The sequence below is a fragment of the Heptranchias perlo genome, chromosome 20 (genome assembly GCF_035084215.1).
Source record: "Heptranchias perlo isolate sHepPer1 chromosome 20, sHepPer1.hap1, whole genome shotgun sequence".
In the NCBI taxonomy this organism is placed as follows: Eukaryota; Metazoa; Chordata; class Chondrichthyes; order Hexanchiformes; family Hexanchidae; genus Heptranchias; species Heptranchias perlo.
In genome coordinates, this window is record NC_090344.1 from 11,238,174 (window position 1) to 11,260,611 (window position 22,438).

The 22,438-nt window shown below is 43.7% G+C and overlaps 3 non-coding genes across 3 annotated transcripts; 2 read left to right on the forward strand and 1 right to left on the reverse strand.

The window, feature by feature from the left end:
• Nucleotides 1-5,339: 5,339 nt before the first annotated feature.
• On the reverse strand, nt 5,340-5,412 carry trnav-aac (transfer RNA valine (anticodon AAC)). The gene has a single exon. It is a non-coding gene; the product is annotated as a tRNA-Val (tRNA).
• A 6,106-nt stretch (nt 5,413-11,518) lies between these two features.
• On the forward strand, nt 11,519-11,592 carry trnan-guu (transfer RNA asparagine (anticodon GUU)). Its single transcript has one exon. It is a non-coding gene; the product is annotated as a tRNA-Asn (tRNA).
• Nucleotides 11,593-21,240: 9,648 nt separating this feature from the next.
• trnas-uga (transfer RNA serine (anticodon UGA)) lies at nt 21,241-21,322 on the forward strand. The gene has a single exon. It is a non-coding gene; the product is annotated as a tRNA-Ser (tRNA).
• Nucleotides 21,323-22,438: the final 1,116 nt, after the last annotated feature.

Genomic DNA, 22,438 nt, shown 5'->3' on the forward strand with positions numbered 1-22,438 from the left:
ATCTCGTTTTGTTTATCTTTGTGTCTCCATCAATGCGTTGATATACGGATGAGTATGTGTACTTATGTTTGTTACATTAAATAAATTACCGGTTTAGACAATTCTCGCTCTGAAAGTGAAGAACTATTGAGACGCACTTTACAGCAAAGTATTGTTTATTTTGGTGCTGAAAATAAAAAACCGTTAGGGGTCCAAACAGGGAAAATGAAATAAACCTGTTTGGGAAAATGAGGACAACAGTCAAGATTTTTACCAGTAGATTAAATGAAAGAAGGGAGGCTTAGAGTAATGTGGGCCGCTTCAAGACAGATGGAGGTGATATTGTAATTGAAAATCATGAAATGTAGAGTTGCTAAATATTTACTTTGCTTCGTTCGTCACAGAAATAAATGAGGCTAACATATCAGAGATATGAGGAAAACTGTAAATAAATCAAGGGGTTTCAGTATAAGTAAAATAATGGGAATGGAGAAAATAATTAGATTAAAGATAGACAAATCTCCAGGACCTGATGGTTACCATCCCAGGGGACTGAGAGGACTAGGTGAGGAAATTGTACATGCTTTAGTCATGATCGTTCAAAATCTCTTGATTCAGGAATTGTTCCTTTGATGGAAACAATTTCAATGTCACTCCATTATTTGGGATGGGTAGCAGAGATGATGTTGGAAATTATAGACCCATTAGTCTGACATCCGTTGTGGGGAAGTTGCCACTATCCGTTATTAGGGAAAGAAAGATTGAGCACTTGGATAAACATGAATTGATCAGAGAGAGCCAGCATGGATTTGTAAAGGGTAAGTCAAGTCTAACAAAACTAGTTGAACTTTATGAAGATGTAACTAACCTGGTATATAATGGAGTATCCATGGTTGTTAAATGATATTGACTTCCAGAGGTATTCGATAAGGTACCATATAAGAGACTGTTAACGACAATGACAGTGCGGAGAATTTGAGGCAACCTAATGAAATTGGTAGGGAGTTGGTTAGAAGGTGGGAGACAGAGTCCCGGTATATAAATGACATAGACGAAGGAATAGAGAGCCGTGTATCCACGTGTGTCGCTGACACCAAGATAGGTGTCGCAGTGAGTCGTGTCGATGGAAGCATAAAGTTACAAAGGGAAATTGATAAATTAAGAGAGTTGGCAAAACTGTGGCAGATGGAGCAACATAGAATTACATGGAAAGTACATCACGGAAACAGGCAATTCGGCCCAACTAGACAATGCCGGTGTTTATGCTGCAAACAAGCCTCCGCCAACCCCATTTAATCTAACCCGATGAGCAAACCCTTAGATTCCTTTCTCCTCCATTTGTTTTTCTAGCTTCGCTGTAAACGAATCCATGCTATTCGCCTAAACTACTCCTTGTGGGAGCGAATTGAACATTCTAACCACTCTCTGGGTGAATGTTCCTCTTGAATGCCATATTGAATTAAATAGTGAATACCTTATATTCATTGCCTCAATGATTTGGAGTCCCCACCTCCACAAATGCAAACACCTTATCTACGTCTCACCTATCAAACCCTTGCATAATCTTAAAGTCCTATATCAGGTCACCCCTCAGCCTTCTCTTTTCTATACAGAAGAGTTCCAGTCTGTTCAAACTTTCAATATGGAGAAGTGTGAGTTCATCCACTTTGGACTGAAGCAAGATAGATCAGAGTATTTTCTGAAAGGTGAGAAGCTAGGAACTGTGGAGGAGCAGAGAGATTTAGGGGTCCAAGTACAGAAATCGCTAAAAGCCAGTGGAATGGTCGAAAAATTTATTTAAATGTCTCATGGGATGTTGGCCTTTATCTCAAAGAAGCTGGTATTCAAAGGGGGAGAATGTTATAGATAGAAATATCTGCTGAGACCCCATTTAAAGTACTGCATTCAGCTCTGGGCACCACACATCAGGAAGGAAATATTGGCCTTGGAGGGGCTGCAGCGCAGATTCACCAGAATGATACCGGGGCTAAAATGGTTAAATTATGAGGACAGGTTATGCGGAGGTCGGTCCTCATTTTCCTCTCATGGATCCGGCCCCATCCGTTTACTGTGGACGGGAGCGCGTCTGATACTAAGTCAGTCAGAATCGGATGCAAATCACATAACCGGCACAGCGGCTCTTGGACTTGCGACTGGTTTTACATTGAGTCTTTTTTATGGGATAGGCTGTACATTGTTTGTATAATAAAAATAATTTTGATACAATGAAGGTTTTTTCAGTTATTTCCCATTTCCACCCACACCAGTTTTACATAGCAAAAGGTAATAATATTTAACGGATGTGATTTACAGTGTTGGTGGAATCAATGTAATTTAACTTGATATATTGTAGAATCTCTTGTCTATCCCAGGCTCTTACCTCAGGCTTAGATCCTCACCTAGTTTAAAACCAGTCACTCACTGATATAAATAAACCAGTAACAACCCCGAAACCTCAGCGGGTATATTTGTTCCGATACTAAGTGACGGTCGCAATTTCCACTGAAATTCTCGATGAGCAAATCCCAGAGGCTGTTTTGGGTTGGAAAGAGGGAAAAACTGGTGATTGATATAAAGTGTTGTACATCAACGCTTTCTGTTTCAGATTTACAATTTATCTTTGTGTGTGACTGACAGGAGCGGCTATAACGGAGCCCAGTGACTGGGTGACGAGCTGCACTGAATCATTGTCCTGTGTTAGAGACCGGCTCGTTAGACCTGTTCATTCCGTCTCATCTCATTGTCAGCAAACAGGAAATTACTGAAGTTAAGGCTGGTGAATAACAGCTCGAAATATCAATCCTCTCCACCATTGGGGACAGAGTCTTCCGAAAAACAGGGATTTTCACTCGTGCAAATTTCATCCACATTTTCTGCTCTTCATTTCCCTGATCTGTTTGATGCGGATTTCCCTTCAATTCACGACCTACAGGAAAAACCCGATTTTATCGTCGATTTTCGGGTCAAGAGGCATGGTGATATTTCAAATAATTGAAATCGACTCTTATCAAACCCAATATCGTCACCTGCACGTTTGACGAATGCAAAGCGGCTTCACTCACGGTTTTGCTGCACAACTCGTTCAAAGATACTGTCGGTAATTGGAGGTTCTTTGAAGTTATGACACGAACATAACAGTTCGCGCTGCCGTTTTTCTCAAGACGCTTCAGATTCATGTGGAATGATTTCGGTCTGGCGGTTAAATCCGCTCCCTCTTCACAAATCCCCCTTTGAACCTGTATCCTTTCATATTTTTGATAACCGATACCAAATCGGTTTGCCCTGTACTGAACATTACCTTTTAAATATTACAGATAAGCAGAGCACTTGAGCTGTCACAGCTGTGACTTTGACTTTTCTCCCTCTGCTCTTGATCTCCCCGGTAACTGCCACTAACCACAATCTTCTGTCACACTTCTCCATCAGGAAGTTCCGAGCCTCGGTTTTCAAATGAAATAACGCCCATCTCTTCAATCAACGACAGCCCAGAGAGAGTTTCTCAGTTTCGTCTCACACTTTATCCAAATCCTCTTTAAAGCACCATCAAAAGTTGTCCTTTAGTTAATAATAAGATCAATAAAAGTTCTTATCTTCAGGGGTTTTGTTTCAGATTCCAGGGATTTTAAAGTTGACTGCGGATATTTATCGAAGCGCATCTTGATTGGAAGCTTCTTGGAGAAATCGGAGAAAGATCACAAAGCGATAATTCAGAGACGGAAAATGAAGCTGTTTGACGGGAGCACTGATCGGACCGATTGTGCGCTGCTCTTGTGGCGCAAGCGCTCAGCGTGCGGTACTTTTATGAACTCCAGAAATGCCCAGGTTGTGAGTTTGAGCCTAATCTGGAACAATCGAACATTTTGAGTTGAAGGCACAACTGGTGTGTTCCATAACGCATCTACTTCTTAGTGTTCCCATGTGAGCACTTGGGTTCTTCTGGCCTCCCGTCTTGCAATGGTAGGTGTGAATTTACTTGTTTTTTGCGGGAGAGGGGGCGATGAGCGGCAGCTGATATGGCAAAGGGGCCGGTACGAGATCATTCAATCTAAAGAACTAAACATACAATTCTTCTTTTCGTTTATCGGATATTCATCAGTTGTAAGTTTCGTGTGGGGAAAATCTGGTTGGGAAATATTCTCCCTGGTGTCACTGTGTCACGGGTGAAATTATTCAGCTCACAGTTGTTAATACGCTGAAAGGTCGAGAGGCCTTTTCCAGCTGCCGTGTGAGACAAGTTTAGCTTTTGAGCCACTATGTAAAGTGTTATTTTAATTGCTGCTAACGAATGACAAGACATTGTTAAATAATAGCTACATCATGAAATAAATGTAAAACAGAAATAGATAGTTTCCTAGAAGTAAAGGGAATTCGGGGTTACGGGGAGCGGGCAGGAAATTGGACATCCATTTAGATTTGAGGTTAGGATCAGATCAGCCATGATCTTATTGAATGGCGGAGCAGGCTCGAGGGGCCGATTGGCCTACTCCTGCTCCTATTTCTTATGTTCTTATTTGGCACAAACACGAAGAATTGTAAACTCACGAGTTCACTGTCCATGTTTCTTACATCATGTTCAACAGAAACAAGGATTCTCCTCAAACACGTTGCTGACAATTTTATAACACGGACCCTCACCCAATTTCGACGTCTACGATGGATAATTCAGAGTCCTACAATGAATATGTACGATAGGAACTTAACAAATTGCGAGCCTGCGTCGCTCAGTAGATAGAGCAACAGACTTTTAAAACGGGTAGTGATCTGAGGATCCAGTGTTCTGGTTGTAAATTTTGAAACAGCTGGCAAGTTCTGTCTTCGCAGCGGAGCAACAACTATGGGACAGACGATGCCTGTGATGTGTTGTCAAAGCTTCGGTGTTATCTTGTTTCCCAGGGATGGGCAGTAATGCGTTGTCTGAAGCGGCAATTGCAGCTTCCTGCCAGCAACGTGTGATCGGACAGGCGGCCTGAATGTTGTTGCTCTCGTGGCCTCACTCAATGCGGGAGCTGGGGAACATCGAAAAACTGATCTGTTTGTTGCCGCGGCTGCAATGCTGTTTATAACTGTACTTATAAACAGAGGCAGCGCTGCAGGATCCTTTAATGACCTCTCACAAATCAACTGAAAACAATCGCAATGTGCAGCTTTGAGAGGGGCTTCCTGCACAGTCGGGGCATGAAACGTGAATGAGGGCGAGACACTGTCTGTATATGTGTAGTGTTTGAATGTGTATTGAACTATACAGAGAATGGAAAACATATCGGTTCTGTGAGGTGTGGTATTTTATTCACATTTAACCACAGAGTGAATTCTTGCTTTTTTTCAGACGTATTGATTTTTAGTGGGGAACTTTTTCAAAATGTTTCTGCCCGGTTTCGAACCGAGGACCTTTCGCGTGTTAGGCGAACGTGATAACCACTACACTACAGAAACTCTGCTATACAGTTCACTATAGGAAACCCTCAGAACATAGCTGCCGACTGCAAATGCTCTCAGTGTGGGAGACGGGTCCCTTTCCCGTTCAGGGAATTAACGACGACGAAATAGTTCACTGTATTAATTTCGCAATACTCATTAAACTCTGAAAAAAGAAGAATAGTTGTTCAAATCGCCATTAGTCAACTAATGACTTTCTGTTTCAAGCTGACGGAAATCCTAACTTTTAAAAAATTTATTCACCAGGCACAATACAGAAAGTTCAGAGGGGAACTGAAAGTGGAAATAAGAGGGGCAAAGAGAGGGTATGTGAATAGACTGGCGGCCAACATAAAAGGCAATCCAAAAGTCTGCGACAGGCATTGTAAACATGAAACGGGTCGGAAGAACCCGACTCTGATTCGGGACCACAAAGGAGATCGATTCATGGAGGCAGCCCAAAAATGCTTCTGCTGGATTTCGAACCAGAGACTTTTTGCGTTTTAAGCGAACGTGATAACCACTACACTGCAGAAACTCGGCTGCGCATATTTTTATAGGAAACCCTCAGAAGATGGCTGCCGTCTGAAAATGCTCTCAGTGTGGGAGACGGGTCCCTTTCCCGTTCAGGGAATTAACGACGACGAAATAGTTCACTGTATTAATTTCGCAATACTCATTAAACTCTGAAAAAAGACGAATAGTTGTTCAAATCGCCAATAATCAACTCATAACTTTCTGTTTCAGGCTGACGGAATTCCTAACTTTTTTTAAATTCATTCACCAGGCAGAATATCGAAAGTTCAGAGGGGAACTGAAAAGGGAAATAAGAGGGGCAAAGAGAGGGTATGAGAATAGACTGGCGGCCAACATAAAAGGCAATCCAAAAGTCTTCGACAGGCATGTAAACATTAAACGGGTCGTGAGAACCCGACTCTGATTCCGGACCATGAAGGAGATCGACTCATGGAGGCAGAGGGGGCGGCCCAAAAATGTTTCTGTACGGTTTTCAACCGGGGATCTTTCGCGTGTGTTGCAAACGTGATAACCACTACACCACAGAAACGCTGCTACATACGTTGTTTTAGGAAACCCTCAGAAGATAGCTGCCGTCTGCAAATGCTCTCAGTGTGGGAGACGGGTCCCTGTCCCGTTCAGGGAATTAACTTCTACAAAACAGTTCACTGTATTAATTTCGCAATACTCATTAAACTCTGAAAAAAGACGAATAGTTGTTCAAATAGCCATTAATCAACTAATAACTTTCTGTTTCAGGCTGACGGACATCCTAACTTTTTTTAAATTCAATCACCAGGCAGAATACAGAAAGTTCGGAGGGGAACTGAAAGTGGAAATAAGAGGGACAAAGAGAGGGTATGAGAATCGACTGGCGGCCAACATAAAAGGCAGACAAAAAGTCTTCCACAGGCATGTAAACATTAAACGGGTAGTAAGAACCCGACTCTGATTTGGGAGCATCAAGGAGATCGATTCATGGAGGCAGAGGGTTTGGCCCAAAAGACTGTGGACCAAACTCTGGAACGTGGGTTGAGGCTCGATACCTCTTTTTCGGACGGCTCAGACACGAAGGGCCGAATAGCCTCCTTCTGTGGGGTAACTTTCTATGATTCCATGATATGATTGCCGTCTGTCTCGGAATGGTATTAATATACAATCTACTCTAAGTATACTTTAATCAAATTGGTGCCTCTGTTTCACTGTGAGAGCGAAGAGGCATTAATGTGTAGACATTGTCTGCAGCAGCTGGGTCACCCCTTTACTTTTCCTCCTGTCCCAATCTTTCTTTAACCTTCTCTGCTGGTGTTGCAGGTTCGATCAGCCATCGCCGTTCAAGGAATCCTGAGAAGTCCATCAGGGGATAACACAAGAGACAGAGACAGGTAGAGATAGGGAAATGCATGCAATGAAAATAAACTGTATAAATAGAATTATACAGTCATTATTTTTTGAGTTCGTTCATGGGATGTGGGCGTCGCTGGCGAGGCCAGCATTTATTGCCCATCCCTCATTGCCCTTGAGGTATGGTTACAGTACAGAAGGAAGTTATTCAGACAATCGAGCCCGTGCAGGCTCATTGTAAGAGCAATCCAGTTAGTCCCAATCCCCCGCTCCTTCCCGGTAGCCCTGCATTTTTTCCCTTCAAGTACTTATGAAATTCCTTTTTGAAAGCCACGATTGGATCTGCTTCCACCATCCTTTCAGGCTGCGCGTTCCAGATTACAACTACTCGTTGGGAAAAAAGTGTTTCCCCATGTCGCCTTTGGGTCTTTTGCCAATCACCTTCAATCTGTGCCCTCTGCTTTTCGACCCTTCCGCCAATGGGAACAGTTTCTATTTATTTACTTTATCTGAACCCTACATTATTTTGAACACTTCTATCAAATCTCCTCTGCTCCAAGGAGAACAACCCCAGCACGGGGTAAATGCGGTCAAAGTAGCTTCAATTCATTTATTTGAGCATTAAACAGCTCTTTAAACATTGCTGTGACATTATGGTAGCGTGCCCTCGCGGTCTCAGATGTTCCATCAAATTTCTACGGAGGCGTGGGTTTGAACCCCACTGCTGTTAGAATTTCTGCCAATGTTCATTTTGCCTGTTCGCAGAAAACCCGATTGTCGTGCGATGGAGCAGAGGATGTGAAAGAAGCTGAAAGTGAAAGTGCAGATATTATTTTCATCGCAATGACTGGACACTTTTCCACAGGTAAGGGCCTCTCACCTTAAGGTTCTTTCCAGCAGAGTGGGACAGGTGATCAAAGTGACTGGGCTCGAGCGGCGCAACCAGTCAGTGCGCGGTCCTTTTCTGACAGTCCAGGGCCGGGAAATGGCGAGGTTGTTAGGGGAGGCCCACCGAAACCAACCAATCCTTTTTCTTGTGAAAATTTCGGCCGGAGTTGAAGGTACAATTAGTGTGTTCCAAAATGCATCTACTTATTTGCATAGCCGTGTGGTTCCTCCGACGTATGCTGTTGCAATAGCAGATGAGAACATTTCGGACTGAGATGAGGAGAAATTTCTTCACTCAGAGGGTGGTGAACCTGTGGAATTCTCTACCACTCAAGACTGTGGAGGCCAAGTCAATGAATATATGTAAGAAGGAGCTGGATAGATTTCTAGTCACAAAAGGCATCAAGGGGTATGGGGAGAGAGCGGGAATATGGGATTGAGGTCCAGGATCAGCCATGATCATATTGAATGGCGAAGCAGGCTCGAACGGCCGAATGTCCGACACCTGCTCCAATTTTCTAAGTTTCTATTTACAATTGGTGTGTTTCGTAATGCATCTAGTTATTTGTTCAGCCATGTGGTTCCTCCGGCCGACTCTGTCGCAATCGCAGATGAGATGTTTAGTCTTCTTAGTTTACAGAGGGAGGCTTCGGAATTGGAGCCACAAACTATGATTTTGATCCATCTACAAATTATGGGATTTAGTTTGAGCTTTAAACCTGCGCGTTAGACCGCTCAGCCACGATACTTTCCATCTTGCGATCTTCAGGAGCTACTTTTACAGGAATAGAATTACTGCAAACAAGAATTCTACCCCTCAAGCACCAATGCTCGCACGGCAGCAGGAAGAATGTGTCCAGTTAGAAACCTGTCTGAAGGAACATCCCGTCTGACAGAGCTGGAAGTCCAGCAGATTGACTTTCGCGGTGAGCAGATGATGAGCCTCCTTCTTGAGAGTGTTTCGCCAATCCAGCTCAGAGTGGATTAAGCCTTATAAATTCGGGTGGGACTGGAGCCACTTGTATCAGAGGAAGTGGATGGGGGCTGTTTCCCTTCCTTGACAGATATTAATGATCCTGTTCCGGTTTTGCTGCAAAATTTCACTTCCCAGCTCCGAAATCAACGAACTAAAATTTAACGGTGGTGTGATGCGAACACACAATTTCTGAGCGAAAAGTCTGATGTGCTACCCATTGCGCGACTAAACCGATTATGAATTATATGATTTCACATTACCCATATGCTGCTTATGAACTTTTGATGCGGTAGAGCAAGTGGTTCGAAAGCTCAGTGGGGTTTCAAATGAACTCCTGAGAAAGTTTGTCCAATGCATAGTGCTCTCTCTCCCTCTCTCTCGCTTGCTCTCTTGAGCTCTCACTCTCCCCGTTTATCTATAGAGGGTTCGAATACAAAGAGGTGGAATTTATGTTACAGCTGCACAGAGCTCTGGTGAGACGCCATCTGGAGGACTGCATTCAGTTCTGGGCACCCCACCTCAAGAAGCATGTATTAACCTGGAGGCTCGAGGGGCTGAATGGCCTATTCCTATTCCTATTTTGCAATGAATGAAACAATAATTCAAGAATCGAGACGCTAAAGTATCAGGATGAGTGAGTGAAGAATGTTTTCTGTTTGAAGTACTGATTTCATTCATTGAATATCCTCAGTGACTCAGCTCAGTGCAGTCCAGTCCAAACACCTGCTCGCACAAAGTGGCATTTTCTTTGAGAACACGAAAGACGTGTTCAGGCCATGACAGTACCGAGTGCGGGTAGGCCTGCGCGTGAAATGGAAAATTGAGGTGAAATACTCCCACAAGCAGCGGATGTCTCTGTTTCCATTTCCAAAATGCACGCACGCACCGGCCGAATCGATGCAGCTCCTGGGAAAGCTACGAGGCGAGGCAGGGCTGCCGTGGATCATTTGAAGCAACTGAAACACACAAGATTCGGCCCGTTTCACGTGGCATCTCCTGTTTCTGACTATTCTTCCCCTCCCGCTTCCTCTACTCCTCCAGCTGCCAGGTGAATTAGATGCTTGATGAAAACACAGGGGAATTCATGAATCCCATCCTGACCTGGACAGCAGGGAGAGAGGGAAAGAACAGTGCTGGCCATTGAGAAGTGATGGATTTTGCACATGCCGGGAAAATAGACACAAAGATCTCATCTCCCTGCTTCTTTGGTATGTGGGATATCATAATGCTCAGGTGATGATATCACTGCCCCCCGGCCCATGATCTCCACTCGCACTCTCCTTCCAATCTCGCACACCTTTGCTTAGGTTTGAAATCGTGTAAGTTTTCACACTGGGATTCAATTTGAAGAAAGCGATGCTGTGATAACCTGGGGCTATTGAGGAGTTGCAGTGCAAGAAGGCTAATGATAACAGTGATAGTTCTGACACTATGAGCGACAGTTAAAGGTGGACAACATTTAAAGTCTCATGGAGCAGATCTGGGTCCAAATCTTTCACGTGGTATCTCCTTCTGCTCCTGTCACTCATTTACCTCCACGGAGAGTTCATTTGGAATTCCTGTGCTGCTGCATTGCGCATTTTCCAGTTCTGCTTCGAACAATCCGGACTTTAAAGGCACCTCTGTGACCTGCACTTTATTTAAATACGTTTTGTTCGCGTTGCATTCGACTGTGAAATCGCTCTCGGATTTCATCTCAATGAACCAGACTGTGACCGCATTGTATCTGTCAGCGTGGAAGTGGCGAGGTTGGGGTCAGCACGGGTGGTTTTCAACTTTTGAAATCTCACCAATTACAGGAGAAAAGAAACTGTCCCTGTCAGCGATGAATTGAATGAATATCGCTCCAAGCAGATCTGGACAATGCGCAGTGCAGCCGCACAAGAGTTCCAAATCCACCCTCTCGCCACTCGGCAATCGCATTAACTGAACTTTGCTCTGACCCAGTGTCACCGCGCTAAAATCGAGTGTTCGTCGGCCACATTTTTTCTTAACATCGCAATTACTGGTTTACTGGTGAAAACTGCCGTCCGCTGCACTGTAAGTGCAAGAGACAACTTTGTAGACACCGTGTAGTGCCACAGACCTGCTCGTTGGACCTGCTCGTTTTATCTCCTCTCATTTTCACCACACCTGAATATTACTGGAATAGAGAATGGAGAATCACAGCTCGAAAAATCAATCCTCTCTGCCACGATGGGACTAAGACTTCCAACATACAGATGTTTAATGGCAAGGTGAGTTTAATGTTCAGAAATAATACAGCATAGATTTTCACTCATGCAAACTTCACACCCTTTATTTTGGAAAAGTAAACTGACAGTGGAGAGATGTTATACGGATCGCGGCTACCTGAATTTTTAGCTCGTTGAATTAATGGTTCAAAAACAAACGTGTCGTGTCTCTGTGGCGCAATCGGTTAGCGCGTTCGGCTGTTAACTGAAAGGTTGGTGGTTCGAGCCCACCCAGGGACGGTAGGCAAACTTTTAACTTCAGATTCATGGTCTCGTATTTCCTGGTTTCAAATATATGTCATGTCTGCAAAAAAATGCACGGTTTCGATGGCCAGCTGAGAACGGCCGATCTTCCACCATTTTACCTGAGATTGCCTTCACGGAAATCAGAATTGTTCTTGACAGACAAGGTCCAAAGATTGTCGGAGAGCCGCTTCACGCTTACATGGATGTTTCTGCAGTGAGCGACACCAGACTGTTTCATCAATAAATGTCAGTCCTTTTCTTTTGGAAACGCAAAATTGTTTTCGCATTCCGAAGCGTTTCAGTTCATTTGTGAACTCCACCACTGACACTGCTGAAGGTTGTAGGCTCAGGGAATGGGGCCTCCAGGAGTGGACTGTAAGAAAGCTGGGTTTCGGCATCCTGACAAAAATATGCCGAGGAACCAGAGGAAACGTTACGAAGGAACCGTTTGGGGTTTTACCTGTTAGTTTAGGTCTCAGGGTGAATGATTCCTGACTCCCCGAACTGTCTCACATTTAACTCAGGTCAGATCAGGATGAATTCAGTTTACAGGAGGATAGTGTCAAATATCACCCACAATCGAGGGAGACAAAAGCAGCCATTGGAGAAGCTACGAGATCATTGGAAAAGAAGATGGTGCAGAATTGTGGGAATAAAAGCAAACGCCTTTTCAGCTGCGTCAGGAGTCAGAAGACCATTAAAGATAGTTTAGGTCCACTGAAAAGCAGTTCAGGACAGATTCCCAGGCTATGGCAGAGCTGTTAAATGATTATTTCTCATCAGCCTACACTCCTGTGGAAGATGCTCAGATTCCAGCTGTGGGATGTGCTGTCGACAATAACATCATAAATATGAAAATAGAAAGGGATGTCATCTTGGATAAATTACGAAATCTCAAAATAGATTGTGCTCCAGGTCCAGATGATATTCACCCACGGGTGTTTAAAGAGATTAGACGGGTGCTCTGTGAGCCCCTTTTCTGTATCTTTAACAGTTCAGTAGAGTCAGCGATTGTCTCCTGAGTTTGGAAAATAGCTTACGTCGTTCCCATTTTCATTAAAGGGGACAAATCAGAGCCAGGGAATGACAGGCCCATCGGTGTGACATCGATCAGAGGGAATATGCTTGATGGGATCCTAAGAGATGCTGTTTATGACCACGGGGAAAGAAAAGGGGCCATTAGAGATACTCAACGCGGCTTCCGGAAAACAAGGTCGTGTCTTAAAAACTTGCTTCAGTTTTTTGAAGAAGTTGCCGGGTTAGTGGATGAGAGTAATCCGCTTCACGTTGTCTTTCTCAGGCTTGTCAAACTCATTTTGGATGATGAGCCTGATCCGATATCATGGCACTTGGCCTGGGCCACATTCAGCAAAAGTTATTAAACTAGAAATAGATGAAGATGAACCATATTGTTACTTACTTACGTTTAGATTTTATTTACTGCTACTGCTGCTCCCGATACCTGGCACCTCTTAGCTTGAACCATTGCATCAACATTTGGAGTAAATGACTGGGCTGTGTGATGTCTTGGATAAAAACATGAGGCCACTTGTCATTACAGAACTTTGGAAGTGATTTCCACAGTTTCACAACTCCCTGTGTAAAGAGGTTTCTCTTGATCACTGCACGAAAGCAGAAAGTCGGGGTTAAGGTTCGCGACTCAGACTGGTAAAAGGTGGAAAGTGGAGTTCCACAAGGATCGGTGCTGGGACCCCTGTTCACAATTTATATAAACGATTTGGACTCGGGAATCGGATGCACAATTTCAAAATTTACGGATGACACCAGTTTGGGGCGGGGTAAAGCTGATACTGATGAAGACTACAAGAATATAGAAGAAGGCATTAATAAACTTGCAGAATGGGGGTGTAATTGGCAAATTAATTTGAATAAAGATGAGGATGAAGTGGAGCATTTTGGTAGCAAGAACAAGGAGGCCTCATAATGCTTGGACAATAATAGTCTATATGGGGTAGAGGAGTAGAGGGATCTAGGGACACAGATACACAAATCACTAAAATTAGTGATGCAGGTTAAAAATGCCATAAAAAAGCAAACCAAGCACTGGGGTTCATTTCTAGAGGGATAGAATTGGAAAGCTATGTTAAACTTGTATGGAACATTGATTAGACTGCACTTGGAATACTGTGAACAGTTCTGGTCTCCATATTATATGAAGGATATAGAGATACTGGAGAAGGTGCAAAAAGGATGTCACCATATAAGTGGTCGCTGGATTTGGAGTCTCTATGTAACTGATCACTGTATTTGGTGTCCGAATGTAAGTGGTCCCTGGACTTGGCGTCTCAGTGCAAGTGTTCCCTGGATTTGGTGTCTCTGTGTAAGTGGTCTCTATATTTGGTATCCCTGTGTCCGTGTCCTTGGATTTGGTGTCTCAGTATCAGTGTTTCCTGGATTTGGTGTCCAAGTGTAAGTCGTCCCTGGATTTGGTGTCTCAGCGTAAGTTGTTCCCGGATTTGGTGTCCAGTGTAAGTAGCCCTCGATTTGGTGTCACAGTGTTTGTTGTCCCTTGTGAATTGAGGCATCGCTCGTGAATTTTTCTCCTCTTTCCATTTTTGAAAAAATTGTTGCCAGCTTATTAAAGCCATTAACTGGCTCTCAGGTCGGGCACAGAAAAAATGAGAACTCGTCAGTTTCCCTGAGAATGACAGGTCTGAATTCGAGTTAGAGAACATTTAGCAATTAAACCAGACTGGGCGGGTCGGGCCTGAGTTACGACTTACAAACAGAAAAGTAGCGGCCAGTTTACTTCGCACCATGGGGAAGGTCTGAGCACTCGGGTTTCTGTATAATTTATTTATTTATTATGTTTGTTGCCTCCCTGGCACCAACCTCGATGGGATGACAATAATTAATTTTCTGTTCACCAATTCCGGCGTTCAATGGCGGGGCATTTCCCCACAATCCCCCGCGCCTCAGAATGTTCCCTATCAATGAATACAGGAGAACAGTGCGCGGTGCCAGGACCGTGCCGTGCTTTGAGCATGCGCAGTGCGAGTTTTGGCGAAGGACTGAGGAGGAACAGGCGAGTCGGAGGCCGGGAGAAGACGGGAGAGGAATTGGACCTGTGGGTAGGCGGAGAAGGTTCACAAGCACCTGATGGCATCTTGAGGCCACAAATACGAGTTCACAGGCCCAGTGTTTGCACCTCGGTGACAGGCCCGACCAGCAGCCGTCCGAAAAGCAGTGTGACTGGCCACCATCTTGCGAGCGGAAGTCATGGTAGAATCTTGGCGCATGCGCGGCCATCTTGGCTCAGGAACAAAGAGTGGGCGGGGCTACAGGGTCCCAATGACCAGGAACAAAGAGTGGGCGGGGCTTCGGGATCTCAGTGACCGGTAACAATGAGTGGGCGGGGCTTCAGGGTCCCAATGACCAGGAGAGAAAATCATTGCCTCATTTATTTTATCCTCACTCTGCCCACAGCGGGTTTAGAACTGAACCCAATCAGAGGAGATGGAGGGACAAAACTGGGAGTGGAGGGAAGAAATATTGGAGATGGTGGGATGGGTTTGGATTTCAGCACAGGGAGGAGGGAGAGTGTGTGGGACGGGGATTGACGGCTTTGGCAGAAAAGAGAGGATAGAAAGTTTCATAGAAACTAGAATTGTCTGTTCCAAATTTCGATCCTTTATTTAGAGTGATGACTTTTGTAAACTTTTACAGGGTATTAGAAGGGGAGGATTTGCAGACGGGAAATTCAAACCAAAGATCACGTCAAGATCTGACAGAGTCACTCGATTCATCAGGACCTGAATATCATCGACCTTTGAATGTGGAAGGAGAAATGTTTGTCTTTTCTGTCTGTGGGAGAAGATTTCAAACATCAGTGTGACTGGAAAAACACCGAGACACACATACCCGAGTGAGAGTGTTCCAGTGCACTGAGTGTGGAAAGAGCTTTTACCAGTTACACAGCCTTAAAAAACACCGCACCATTTACAGCGGGGAGAAACCATACACGTGTCCTGTGTGTGGACGAGGCTTCAACTGATCATCCAACCTGGAGAGACACAAGGACACCCGCACCACGGAGATACCGTGGAAATGTTGGGACTGTGGGAAGGGATTCAATTACCCATCAGAGCTGGAAACTCATCGACGCAGTCACACTGGGCAGAGGCCGTTCACCTGCTCCACACAAAACAGGAAAAGCACAGTTTCCGGTCTGGGGTGCGTTTCCTGATCTCACCCGACGTGGTACTGAGCCCCACAGAGCAGGAAACGCCAGGCTCAGTCCCAGGCCTGTGCTGAGTTTTCTATTGTCAGGCTCGTGGTTTCGAGCACAACTTCGGGTGGTTTGTGTGATAATTTTTAGGCTGATTTCACAAGCGATCCTCAGTTCCAAATTCCCCCGGCAGAGAGTTCAAGGAGTATGTGATATAAATTAGATTCAAGGGCAGTATCAGAAATGTCCTCTTTGATTCTGGACCTTGATCTCTCTCCAACCGCTCACTACTACAGATTGAACTTTATTTCAATTCACCTGCAGCTCGGGATCAGTGCGGATCAGAGTGCCTTCGGGCCCACCTCTCCCTTCAGAGCCCATCAGTGCCGGGAAAAGAATGGAGAATTTTACAAACATGACATGTTCTGTAACTTTTCATGAAAACGAAAGTGTTTTTCACTCCGTGTCCAACACTGTGAGGTCTCCCCTGGTGTGTCCAGTTTCTGTGCTTATAAACACTTCGGTGTATTTCGTTCCGTGTCCATAACTGTGAAGTCTCCACTGGTGTATTAGAATTTTGTGTTTATAAAGAGTGTAAATTTTTGACCGGCGATTTGTGTGTAGGGGGTTTGAGGGTGAGCTCTGATTCCCGCTCCCTGATGGATTGAATGGAGGAAAGAATGAATGAGAGAGAGGCGCGATGTGGGAGACGGGATGATGGAAGAATGTGTCCATGAACCTGGTTCAAAGTGGCCCAAACACAAGATAACATTAAGATATCATCAGCAGAACATTAACATAACCTGAGCTCCAGGATCTGGTCGGGTCCCATTCCCCCGAAGTAAGGAATGAGCGGGAGAGGCAATTGCACCAGATTTATGTTTTTTTTTTCCAAAGCAACACCACACAGTCCAACTTGGGATGGAGCCGAAATAGCTTAGTTGAGAATGCGAAAATTTGAAAGTCCCTGCTTTAATTCCGAATTTCAGCAAAATTTGGTTGTTTGGCTCTCGTTCTTTGGATCGAATCTCGCATTAACTTACAATGAAATTTTAACCGGCGCTGGAGGCTTCGGGAAGGATGAGAGAGGCATCAAGATTGAGAAATATTGATACAATCTTTATTTAGCTTTATTTCTTTCGGCATTTTTCTCTGTTTTTTGCCTCTCTCAGTGCCGGGTAAACATTTTATTTGAAACATTTGATTCCTAAACTGATGCCTTTTCCACATCTCGGGCGGCCAGACACGCTTTTTCTGTTTGTTACTCCTTGTGACCATTAAAGGGAACAAGCCCCGAGTTAAAGGTTTATCAGCAAACCGACAGAGAGATAACACAGCGGGAATAAAACTCTTTGCCTCACATTGTTAGATACTGAGTGACACAGATTGTAATGTATGCAAGTAAACATACCCGGATACTGAGTGACACAGATTGTAATGTGTGTCAGTAAACATACCCGGATACTGAGTGACACAGATTGTAATGTTTGTCAGTAAACATACCCGGAATAAGGGTGCCGGAAATGGAAAGAAATAGAGAGATGGAAAAAGAGAGAAAAGAGACAGATAGAAAGAGATGGAGACACGGAAAGGTGAGTGAGAAAAGAAGAATAAATGAAGAATGAAAAGAAAGATGTGTTTCTCCGCCCCACAGGCAAAGATATATCAAACATTGTAATGAATGCTACTCCAAAAACTATTCCTTCTGACTTTTTGCGTGAATTTGCTTGTTTGTAAAATCTGGATTTTCAAAGTTACCAAAATAATGTAATGAACAACTGATGGCTCATACAAGGATCGAGCCCGCGACCTTAAGCGGTATTAGCACCACGCTCTAACCAACTGAGCTAAACGACTATTCGCTATTTTCACCGTCATCGGCTTGGGCAGGCGTTGGGCGGTCTGTGTTTTACTTCTCACACTGCGTAATACGGTTATTGCACCAACATTGAACACACCACATCCCTTAAACATTGTTACTTGTTTCTGCATAAAACTGGCAAGGGTGTAAATCGAAATTAACAGATAAGGAGCACATTAATGCGACAAATTTAATTCTGGTAATAATTATGTTCTGAACAATGAAGACCCCACCCCTAAAACATTGCACCGCTGTTGAACCAGTGTGCAGGACCCTGAGGTACTGCGAAAATCGTGTGCTGAGGTTTCCGTAGTGTAGTGCTTATCATGTTCGCCTTTTACGTGAAAAAGCTCTATTTCATTTCCCGCATAAAAACATAGTTTTGAAGAACTTGCTTCGGATAAACCTCCAAGCGTCAACTTGTGCTTCGAGAAGGGACAATTCTTGTTCCTTGCTGTTAACTTTAACAACGGCTGTACCAAATTCCAAGTGTCATAAACTATCAACATTTTAAACCCAACTCTTAAAATGCAGTCTGGAAAGTGAGAATCGGTGAAAGTTCATCGCATACAAAGCACAAAAACTTATCTAAAGTTTCACTATCCATGTTAGTATTTCCGTGAGTCTGCAGCATAAAGTTATCGGTTTCAACAATTATTCAACTTTCATAGTCTTTTATTAGTTCCATTAATTAATTTAACAACGTTCATTGGTCACTGCAACCGCAAGCTTTAGCTCGGTGAAATATTAATTTTGTTAACCATGCAATGTGATGTTTTTCTCTGGCACCATCATTGAGCGCGTTGGGCTCTTAAAACAAAATTTGGTGGTTCGATGACCCCCAAGGGACGATACAATATCGCCGATTTCAATGTGTGTTTTCACTGTAAGAAAATGCACCATAAATGAATTTGATGAAGAGTAGATAATATTGTTGACTTGAAATAGTTAGTGTGCTACTTGACATTGCACCACATCGGAATCCAAATTAAGATTCGGGGCCAAAAATGCAGATGCATGCACGGAGGCAGAGGGCAAGGCTGAAGTATTAAATGAGTACTTTGCACCTGTCTTCACCAAGGAAGAAGAAGCTACCAAAGTCAGTAAAAGAGGAGGTCGTGGAGATACTGGATGGGATAAAAATTGATAAAGAAAAGGTACTAGAAAGGCTGGCTGTACTTAAAGTGGGCAAGTCACACGGTCCGGATGGGATGCATCCTTGGTTTCTGAGGGAAGTCAGGGTGAAAATTTCAGAGTTGCTGGCCATAATCTCCAATTGTCCGTAGATATGGGGGTGGTGCCAGTCGACTGGAATATCTCAAATGTTACTCCCTTTTTAAAAACGTGTGCAAGGTTAAACCCAGCAACTACAGGCCAATCAGTTAAAACTCGGTGGTAGGGAAGATTTTGGAAACGATAAATATGGGATACATATAACAGCCAGTTCGACAAGTGTAGATTAATAAAGGAAAGCCAGCACGAATTTGTTGAAGGCAAATCGTGTTTAACTAACTTGATTGAGTTTTTCGATGAAGTAAAGTGCCACATAATAGGCTTGTCAGCAAAATTGAAGCCCGTGGAATAAAAGCATGGATACTAAATTGGATAAATGACAGGAAACAGACAGTCGTGGTGAACGGATTTTTTTCGGACTGGAGGAAGGTAGACAGTGTTCTGTTCCATGGGTCTGGAATGGACCACTGCTTTTTGATATATATTAATGATTTGGACTTGTCCATACAGGAACAATTTCAAAATTCTCAGATAACACAAAAATAGGAATTGTAGTAAATAGTGAAGAGGATAATAATAGTCTTCAAGAGTACACAGACGGGCTGGTGGAATGGGCGGACACATGGCAGATAAAATGTAAATGTCAACAATTTTACAACACCAAGTTATATTCCAGCAATTTTATTTGAAATTCACAAGCTTTCGGAGGCTTCCTCCTTCCTCGTGGACCACAGCATTCACCTGAGGAAGGAGGAATCCTCCGAAAGCTTGTGAATTTCAAATAAAATTGCTGGAATATAACTTGGTGTTGTAAAATTGTTTACAATTGTCAACCCCAGTCCATCACCGGCATCTCCACATCATGGGTAAAATTTAATGCAGAGAAGTGCGAAGTGATATATTTTGGCAGGAAGATTGAGGAGAGGCAATATAAACTAAATGATACAATTCTAAATGAGGTGCGGGAATAGAGAGTCCTAGGGGCATATGTGCACACATCTTTGAAGGTGGCAGGATAGGCTGTGAGCGTGGTCCTGGGCTTTATAAATAGAGGCATAGAGTACAAAATTTAGAAAGTTATGTTGAACCTTATAAAACACTGGTTCGGCCACAACCAGAGTATTGTTCCAATTCTGGGCACCGCATTTTCGGAAGGATGTGAAGGCCTTAGAGAGCATGCAGAAAAGATTTACTAGAATGGTTCCAGGGATGAGGGACTTCAATTATGTGGACAGACTGGAGAAGTTGGGATTGTTCTTAGAGCAGAGAAGGTTGAGTGGATATTTGATAGAAGTGTTCAAAATCATGAGGGATTTAGATAAAGTAAATAAAGAGAAACTGCTCCCGTTGGCGAAAGGGTCGAGAACCAGAGGACGCAGATTTACGGTGGTTGACAAAAGAACCAAAGGCGATTTGGGGAAAAAACTTTTTAAACCAGCGAGTGGGTATAATTAGGAATGCATCTCCTGAAAGTGTGGTGGAAGCAGATTTAATCGTAACTTTCTAAAAGGAATTGGATAAGTATTTGAAGGGACAATATTTGCAGGTACACGGGGAAAGAACGGGGGAATGGGACGATCTGGATTGCTCTTAAAGAGAGCCGGCACAGGCTCGATGGGCCGAATGGCCTCCTTCTGTGCAGTGATGATTCTATGATCCTGTATCTCCCAATCTCCATCTTAAATGCTGCTAACTTGATGTTAGGTTTTGTCTGTACTTTTATCTCTCTATCTCTCTCTGTCTCTGTCTCTCTGTGTTTCCCCCTGATGGACTTCTCAGGCAGCCTTGAACGGCCAAAGCTGATCGAACCTGCGACACCAACAGAGAAGGGTGAAGATAGAAAGACTGAGAGGGTAGGAAAAGTAAAAATCCAACCGAGATGATGAATTGGCAGATAATGTCTGCACATTAATGTCACTTCGTACTCACAGTGAAAACATCAGTAATTTTATTCCACTATAAAAAGAAAGAAAGTCTTGTATTTATAAAGCGCTTTTCACGACCTCAAGACGTCCCAAAGCGCTTTACAACCAATGAAGTATTTTTGAAGTGCAGTCACTGTTATACTTGTGGTCGAGTGGATAATCTGCGGATGCCGAGCGAGACAACAATGTAACTTTAGAGCAATTAATTCTGAAAAGTCTCACTTGATAATACAAGTCGCACATTCCAAACGAATGTGGTAAAGAGAGGCTAATATTGTTGATATGAAATAGTTAGTGTACAACTTCACATTGCTGTGCATTGGAATAGCAAACGTGATTGGATGGATGGTGGGATGGACGATCGGCAATGTGTGGCACCGAATTCTGCACTGGTCGTACCCTTTTGGTAGCAGTAGCTGTTCAGCTTTCTCGCAGCTGCGATGGCCGAGTGGTTAAGGCGTTGGACTTGAAATCCAATGGGGTTTTCCTGCGCAGGTTCGAATCCTGCTCGTAGCGCTATTTCTTAAAGATTTGTTCAATGCTCAAATAAATTTGAACTGGAGTTGACGGACCGTGTTCCCTCCCTCAGAGAGATGCTCCAGCGCGGCAAAGGCTTTTAATTCGGAGCCAATGGTCTCTTGCAAAGTTGCACGCCACGTGAAATAATCTCTCCCAAGCTCCATCTTAAACTCTGCTCGTTCGCAGAGCTTGATATTTATACTATTTGTTTCTATACTTTAATCTCTCCCTGCCTCTGTCTCTTGACTCTCTGAATTTTCCCCTGATGGACTTCTCAGGCTTTCTTGAACGGCCAAGGATGATCGAACCTGCAACTCCAGCAGAGAAGGGTAAAGATGGAAAGACTGAGACGGGGGAAGAAGCAAAGGTGCAATCCAGCTGATGAAATCGTAGGTATTGTCCAGACATTTATGTCTCTTCGAATTCACAGTGAAAAATCAACAATTTGAGTACAGTGCACTTATAGTAGAGTGTTTAAATGCGGATGTCGAGACAGACACCAATCGAACCGTTGCCATGGTGATGACCGAATCTAAACACTAGACTACAAGGAAACGCTGAAAATTCTTTGATGCGAACAAGCAGCCCAACGCGGCCTTTCCTACTTGCCTCTTTGTAATTCAGGTCATTTCTGTGCTGGACAAGCTGCTCGCACAAAATGGCATTTTCTGTTCAAACTACCATTGCGACAGAAGGTGATGTTCAGGCAATGACAGCACCAAGTTCAACTTGGCATGTACATGAAATGGAAAGTGAGGTAAAATACTACCACAAGCTGCTGATGGACATGTTTCCATTTCCAAAATTCACGCACCGAATGCAGCTCCTGGGAAAACTGCAAGGCCACGTCGGTTCATCATGAATCATTTGAAGCAACTGGCAGTTTAAAGTGGCATCTCCTCCTGCTTCTGTCGGGGGTGAAGGAGAGACACCGTCGGTGTAAACGTACAGTTTGATTTTGTACAGAACTGTACAGAGAAGGAGCAAATATACCGGGGCTGTGAGATATTCTATATTATTCATATTTAACCACAAGAATATCCGTAGTCAGAAGCTAAAAGTAAGGGAGAGATAAGAGGCCTGAGAATAAACACAGAGCCGAATGAATCACGG